Here is an 8,956-nt window from a genome sequence, read left to right as displayed (position 1 = left end):
CATTATTCATGGATGTGTTTGATGGTATGACAGCAATATCACATCATTACTCATGGGTGTGTTTGATGGTATGACAGCAATATCACATCATTATTCATTGGTGTGTTTGATGGTATGACAGCAATATCACATCATTACTCATGGGTGTGTTTGATGGTATGACAGCAATATCACATCATTATTCATGGATGTGTTTGATGGTATGACAGCAGAATCACATCATTATTCATGGATGTGTTTGATGGTATGACAGCAGTATCACATCATTATTCATTGGTGTGTTTGATGTTATGACATCAGTATCACATCATTATTCATGGATGTGTTTGATGGTATGACAGCAGTATGACATTGTCATTAGTCATGGATGTGTTTGATGGAAGACAGCAGTATGACATTGTCATTGTTCATGGGTGTGTTTGATGGTATGACAGCAGTATGACATTGTCATTACTCATGGGTGTGTTTGATGGTATGACAGCAGTATGACATTGTCATTACTCATGGATGTGTTTGATGGTATGGCAGCAGTATGACATTGTCATTATTCATGGATGTGTTTGATGGTATGACAGCAATATCACATCATTATTCATGGCTGTGTTTGATGGTATGACAGCAGTATCACACCAATATTCACTGGTTTGTTTGATGGTATGACAGCAGTATCACATCATTATTCATGGATGTGTTTGATGGTATGACAGCAGTATGACATTGTCATTAGTCATGGATGTGTTTGATGGTATGACAGCAGTATCACATCATTATTCATGGGTGTGTTTGATGGTATGACAGCAGTATGACATTGTCATTAGTCATGGATGTGTTTGATGGAAGACAGCAGTATGACATTGTCATTGTTCATGGGTGTGTTTGATGGTATGACAGCAGTATGACATTGTCATTACTCATGGGTGTGTTTGATGGTATGACAGCAGTATGACATTGTCATTATTCATGGATGTGTTTGATGGTATGACAGCAGTATGACATTGTCATTAGTCATGGATGTGTTTGATGGTATGACAGCAGTATCACATCATTATTCATGGGTGTGTTTGATGGTATGACAGCAGTATCACACCTATATTCACTGGTGTGTTTGATGGTATGACAGCAGTATCACATCATTATTCATGGGTGTGTTAGATGGTATGACAACAGAATGACATCTTAGTCATAGATGTGTTTGAAGATAGGCTAGCAGTATGACATCATTAGTCACGAATGTGTTTGATGGTATGACAGCTGAATGGCATCATTAGTCATGAATGTGTTTGAAGATAGGCTAGCAATATGGCATCATTAGACACGGATGTGTTTGATGGTATGACAGCAGAATGACATCATTAGTCATGGATGTGTTTGATGTTATGACAGTAGCATGACATCTTAGTCATGGATGTGTTTGAAGACAAGCTATCAGTATGACTCTTTTATTTCTGGGTGTGTATGATGGTGCGACAGCATTATGATATAGTCATTATTCATGGATGTGTTTGATGGTATGACAGTACAATGGTATTGCCATTATTCATGGATGTGTTTGATGGCATGTCACAGAATGACATCATTATTCATGGATGTTTTAAAATATATGCCAGCAGTATGACTTCTTAATTTTTGGATGTGTTTAAGGGTATGACAGCAGAATGATGTCATTATTCATGGATGTGTTTGATGGTATGACAGCAGCACGACATCATTATTTATGGATGTGTTTGATGTTTTGACAGCAGAAGGATGTCATTATTCATGGATGTGTTTGATGGTATAATAGCAGCATGACATCTTTATTTATGGATGTGTTTGATGTTATGACAGCAGAATTATGTCATTATTCATGGATGTGTTTGATGGTATGACAGCAGCATGACATCATTATTTATGGACGTGTTTGATGTTATGACAGCAGAATGACGTCATTAGACATGGATGTGTTTGATGGTATGATAGCAGCATGACATCTTTTTTTATGGACGTGTTTGATGTTATGACAGCAGAATTATGTCATTATTCATGGATGTGTTTGATGGTATGACAGCAGCATGACATCATTATTTATGGACGTGTTTGATGGTATGGCGTATTCATTATTTACGGATTTGTTGAAACCATGAACTTATCACATATTTTATTTATCCACAATTACCTCATTTTAAGTGGGAATACTATAGATTACAGATAAATGTGTTACAAGTGACTCACCAGGAAGTGAAGTGCTTCTGGATCTCAGCTGACGAGACTAAAACACCCCAAACAGGCTCGGTAACATTTGACTGATAACCTATGGGTACATACCGCCAGTGTGCATAATAACAACGTGAATATTTCTCCTTCAGATGCAATACATTAGGAAACTCTGCCTACTTTCTTCAGGTGAAAAACAATGTGGAATTCCAGTCAGTGAGTTCTGACGTTGATGCAGCCACAACAAATCACCAATTCTTATTTTAGCACGGCGAATTTGAATGTCAAGACAGCAGTAATTGTTGAGTTTGACAGGAAGGATATATCGCTTTTTCTAACCTGTTTGGGATAACGCTTTTTTATCTTGATGATTTCGTTATGGGAAAAGAGTGTTTTGTGAAGTCATAAAATTGATATTCTCTGACAGCAGTTGCTTTGACACTGACTTGAACCACATTGAACGCAAGGGATTTGTAATAATGATCTGTGTGCTTGTTTTCTGTGAGTGAGTGAGTGAGTGAGTAAGTGAGTTGGGTTTAACGCCGCTTTTAACATTATTCCAGTTATATCACGGCGTGTCTGCTTAATGTAGGAGAAAAGCCCGAGGTGATGCAGGTCTCGGACGTTTACCACTTCGGTGAAACCCACGAGTACGGGTATGGTGTTGACAAACCTAGACACATAATCAGGGCGAAACGGGATTCGAACCCACAATCATAGGTTTCTGGCGTGCCCAAGGGACGCAATTCTGCCGAGCGAATCGCGGCGCCTTAGATGACTGGGCCACCCGTACCCCCTTGTTTTTAGTGATGTTACCATGTAGCAATAGTTTGAGGATGGGGATGAGGATGAAGTGGTTACTGTGTGTGACCTGTATGGTTGTGTTGAAACCAGCTGGTGTGATACAGTTGGACAGCAGCTGACCATCACGTGGACAGTCATGACTGACTCATTCACGTTGTTTCATTTGTTTTCGGTACATGTTTTTGATATTTGATATTTTCATTCCAGATGATCATTTCTGCTCATGCACTGTACTCTGTGACCCGAAGCTGTCACCATTCTTCATTCAGATGGGGCGGTCGGGTAGCCTAGTGGTTAAAGCGCTCGCTCGTCACGCCGAAGACCCGGGTTCGATTCCCGACATGGGTACAATGTGTGAAGCCCATTTCTGGTGTCCCCCGGGGTGATATCCTGGAATATTGCGGCGTAAAACCATACTCACTCACTAACTTCATTCAGATGAATCAAGGTCTTGCTGGCCGACTGCCGAACCAACCAGGCAACCAGACCACCGTCTCTCCCACTGACAACACACAAGTCTCATCAGACAGAAGCAGTATCCCTCAGTATCTAAGGAGCCAGTTCCACTTCCATCAGTTCCCATGGGCGGTACAATAATGTGAACAGTGTTTTGTAATCTGCTGTTTGTGGATCGTGTGTAGAAGTCAGTATGGGTCAAACAGGCTTGAGACCCTGCCGCATCCAGTCCAGGCTAAGCCTCTCCCTGTGAAGAAGGTTCCTCCTCCCCTTCATCTCTACCCAGGTGGATTCGTAGTCCACCCAAGAACCCACAGTATGCTGTGCCTGAGAACAACGGTCTTCCCCGGGGAGGACTGCCTGAGAGGAAACTGCGGCCGGCGTCACAGGAAAAGCCAAAGCAGCATCCCGAGGTCGCGGAGGTGTTCCACAAAAATGACTCGGGTGATGAGGAAGAGAGAGATTCAGAGGATATGGATGTTAGTGATGACGCTGCCAAGACAAGTGATAATACGAACCGTCGTGGACCAGTGAGGGTAGGGATGTAAAATTTAAGACACTGACATTGAGAAAAAGACAATTGTTGATAATAAGACTGATGTAATTGTTATTGAGCATCTAAATTGTGTTATTCCTAATTGAAGTCCCAGTAATGAGGGCCTTTTGAATGAACAATCAGCTGATTCTTGACTGAGACGTACTAAGTCACTTGATCGGGCATCGATGAAACCACGTGGCCATATGCGTCCAGATTCAAAGACACTGAGTTTAATTAATGACGAACATACTACTTTTTAGGACCCCAGAGAAGGCCTGCCCGAGACTAGAGATCATTTCTATGAAAACTGGAGGAAAGAACGATGCACTTATGCAACGCCAACTGGTGTGTCACTGCCTGAAAGAAACAATTTTGGGATTGGAGTTACGTACAATGTGACATAAGCCCAGTTGGCTGAACATCGGAGACAGAAATACCTGGAAGAATTTGAGAAAACGACTGGTATCAGTGTAGGCAAACTACAGATTGATCTTGCAGATAATAGTTAGGTCAGCGTAATGCTTAGTATAATCCATTTCTGCGACATGCTTCATGTGAGTCCACACGAAGCACCAGCACCGCTAGTTCTGAAACGGGGTGTGTAAGCGAAAGACGAAGAGAGCACAACTGTTTGTAGTGTGTGTAGTGTCACTTACTATGTGTAGTGTCGCCGAATGTGTGTAGTGTGTGTAGTGTCACTGACTGTGTGTAGTGTGTGTCGTATCACTGTGTGTAGTGTGTGTAGTGTCACTAACTGTGTGTAGTGTCACTTATTGAGTGTAGTGTGTGTAGTGTCACTGAACGTGAAGTGTCACTTATTGAGTGTAGTGTGTGAAGTGTCACTGAATGTGTAGTGTCACTTATTGTGAGTAGTCTGTGTAGTGTCACTAACTGTGTGTAGTGTGTGTCGTATCACTGTGTGTAGTGTGTGTAGTGTCACTAACTGTGTGTAGTGTCACTGACTGTGTGTAGTGTCACTTATTGAGTGTAGTGTGTGTAGTGTCACTGAACGTGAAGTGTCACTTATTGAGTGTAGTGTGTGAAGTGTCACTGAATGTGTAGTGTCACTTATTGTGCGTAGTCTGTGTAGTGTCACTAACTGTGTGTAGTGTGTGTAGTGTCACTGACTCTATGTAGTGTGCGTAGTGTCACTGACTGTGTATAGTGTCACTTATTGTGCGTAGTCTGTGTAGTGTCACTACCTGTGTGTAGTGTAACTGACTGTTTAGTGTGTATGTAAAAGGGGCAATGACTGTGTGTAGTGTCACTTATTGTGCGTAGTCTGTGTAGTGTCACTAACTGTGTGTAGTGTCACCGATTGTGTGTAGTGTCACGAACTGTGTGAAGTGTTACTAACTCTGTGAAGTGTCATTAACTGTGTGAAGTGTTACTTGCATGTTTGTAGTGTCACTGACTGTGTGTAGTGTGTGTCGTGTCACTGTGTGTAGTGTGTGTAGTTTCACTTATTGTGTGTAGGATGTGTCGTGTCACTGTGTGTAGTGTCACTTATTGTGTGTAGTGTGTGTAGTGTCACTGACTGTGTGTAGTGACACTTACTGTGTGTAGTGTGTGTCGTGTCACTGGGTGAAGTGTCACTTATTGAGTATAGTGTGTGTAGTGTCACTGAATGTGTAGTGTCACTTATTGTGCGTAGTCTGTGTAGTGTCACTAACTGTGTGTAGTGTGTGTAGTGTCACTGAGTCTGTGTAGTGTGTGTAGTGTCACTGACTGTGTGTAGTGTCACTTATTGTGAGTAGTCTGTGTAGTGTCACTAACTGTGTGTAGTGTCACCGATTGTGTGTAGTGTCACTACCTGTGTGTAGTGTGTGTAGTGTCACTGACTCTGTGTAGTGTGTATAGTGTCACTGACTGTGTGTAGTGTCACTTATTGTGCGTAGTCTGTGTAGTGTCACTAACTGTATGTAGTGTCACCGATTGTGTGTAGTGTCACGAACTGTGTGTAGTTTCACTGTATGTCGTGTCACTGACTGTGTGTAGTGTCACGAACTGTGCGTAGTTTTACGAACCGTGTGTAGTGTCACTGACTGTCACTTTGATGTGATGCAGTTATTTTTAACAGGGAATATAGAGAGATTTTACTGACGCTTCTTGTACTTGGATTTGTTATGACGTGACGTCACACTCAGCAATATTTCGGTTACAACACCGATGCATGTACATTGTTGAGTCTGGGCCATACAAATCAGTGATTGATATAATGAGCAACGTCCCACGTCCTCGGGGTACGATGACTCGCAAAAACCCAAGTCAACTAAGTCTGACCACCCGACCCATTCAGTCGACTCTTACCACAAGCGTTTTTTGCTAGGTTCAATTCTTACCCGACATCTCCATGGAGACGATATGATTAACCATAAATATGTAATGTACTTAATGAGCAATTCATAGACATATCCAAACGTATCATGTGACCCCTCTGAATAAAACAAATTTAGCTTAATTGAGTTGCATGCTGTTGTGTATGTTGTTGTTGTTGTTTAACGCCGCACTCAGCAATATACCCAGCTATATGACGGCTGTCTCTAAATAATCCAGTGATTGACATCATGAGCATCGATTCCACGCAATTGGGATACGATGACATGCATCAACCAAGTCAGCGTGCCTAACCACCTGTTCCGTTAGTCGTCTCTTACGACAAGTATAGTCCCCTTTTACGGCAAGCATGGATTGCTGAAGACCTATTCTACCCCGGATCTTCACGGGTCTACTGTGTATGTACATCTCCTGATAGCCAGTCGTACCAGTGGATTCCATGACGATATTACCCCATTAGGCCAGGCTCCGCTATCCTGTATGATAGCGGAACTTGAAATTAAGACGAGAGATGCTAAATGGTCGCGGATGTGGAGGTAGTAGTGGACTGTATGATGTGATGATATCCAATGCAGCAGCCGTTGCCAAGCAACCGATGTGGCTTCCCAATGCAGGGACCGCTACCCTGCAACAACCGTTGCTACACATCAAGCGCTGCCAGGCAGATACTGTTGCAATATAGTAACCGAAAGCACCTGTTGTTGCCCAACTGACCACCTGCTGTAAAGCCATCTACAGTTAAGCGGAATGGATAAAATTGGTTCCTGCTGGAAAGCAGGCAACCCTAGCTTTTACAATTTCTAACTTGTATCACAACTCTAATAATAAATCAAATGTGACTGAATAGAAAAAAAAAACAGCCAACTTCCTACAACGCTTTGTCTTACTGCTTTTGAAAACAGTTGGGCATTAATATTCCTTGAATTTAATCAAACGATTCACGACCCATCTAAAGCATTATCCAGGTAAATTTAGGTTTTAATTCAATAATGTTGTAACATTTTCCCTTGAACAATTTTTCAAATATATCACAAGAATTACATTTATTTGTAATTTATTTGGGCGACACAATAGCACCTTGTCATATTCCATTACATTCTTAAACATCAAATTTATTAGAATCCTCCACATTTGGTTCTGATCTAGCAAAGTCTCGTCTTATTGGGTGTCAATCAGCTCATCTTTTTTCCCTTAACTTTAATTCTCATGAAAAGGCCACAAAACATTGACAATTCAAAATTATCTACCCACATATATCTATCCACTTATCATAAATAGACCCGTTATGCTCTGGCATGGTCACAAAAGCACTGCTTGACAGCTGAAACTGTCTACACAAACTGCACGTGCACTACATGACAGCTGAAACTGACTACACAAACTGCACGTGCACTGCTTGACAGCTGAAACTGACTATACACAAACTGCACGTGCACTACATGACAGCTGAAACTGACTACACAAACTGCAAGTGCACTGCTTGACAATTGAAAGTGACTATGCAAACTGCAGTCTGGAGATGCACCGTCACATTGTAACACTGGTATAGACACGGGTGGTGGGGACGCCTGGCGGTTAAAGCAGTGTCTCGGGTTTGATTCCACTCGTGCACAATGTGTGAAGCATATTTCGTGTGTTCTCAGCCGTACTGTTGCCTGAATATTGCTTAGCGTGGCGTTATATACTCACTCTATTGTTAATGAGGGTTCCATTGCCAATGAGTGAGTGAGTGAGTGAGTATGGTTTTACGGCGCTTTTAGCAATATTCCAGCAATATCACGGCGGGGGAGACCAGAAATGGGCTTCACACATTGTACCCATGTCGGGAATCGAACCCGGGTCTTTAACGAACGCTTTAACCACTAGGCTACCCGGCCGCCCCCATTGTCACTGAGAACAAGCCCGAGATGCAACGTCAACCTGCGTAGTTTAATTTGTTTGTTGGTTGGTTGTTATACGCCACACTCAGCAATATTCCAGCTCTCTGACGGCGGTCTGTAAATAATCGAATCTGCACCAGACGATTCAGTGATTGATATTATAAACATCGATCCACGCAGTTGGGATACGATGACATGCATCAACCAAGTCAGCGAGCCTGACCACCCGATCCCGTTAGTCGCCTCTTACAACAAGCATAGTTGCCTTTTACGGCAAGCATGGGTTGCTGAAGACCTATTCTACCCCGGATCTTCACGAGTGATACAATGACATGCAATCAATCAAGTCACCGGACCCGACCGCCCGATTTCGTTGATCGCCTCTCACGACAGCAACAGGTTGCTGGGGTCCTATATTCTGACCCAGGATCCCCACGGGTAGTGACCTTGTATACATTTGGCATAGATATCGTCAAAACACCCTTCAATTTGTGGAGTTCCATGGAATCGAGTAAACGGGTTCAAATCCCAGATTGGCTCCGAGTATGGTTCTGGTTTGTCAGCACCATACCCATGCCCGGGTGTTTCACCAAAGAAACGTCCAAGGCATATTTTTCCTTTGGCTTTCCTTCCACATTAGCAGTCACGCGGCGATATAACTGAAAACAGTTCAAAGCCGCACCACGCCTTACTTCATTACACTATCATATGTGGGCGCGAAAAGAGCTCGACCAATACTGTTGCGTTT

This window comes from Haliotis rufescens, unplaced genomic scaffold (assembly GCF_023055435.1).
Source record: "Haliotis rufescens isolate VD_foot unplaced genomic scaffold, xgHalRufe1.0.p SCAF_12, whole genome shotgun sequence".
Lineage (NCBI taxonomy): Eukaryota > Metazoa > Mollusca > Gastropoda > Lepetellida > Haliotidae > Haliotis > Haliotis rufescens.
The sequence above is the reverse complement of the archived record's forward strand: the minus strand, read 5'-3'. Positions refer to the sequence as shown.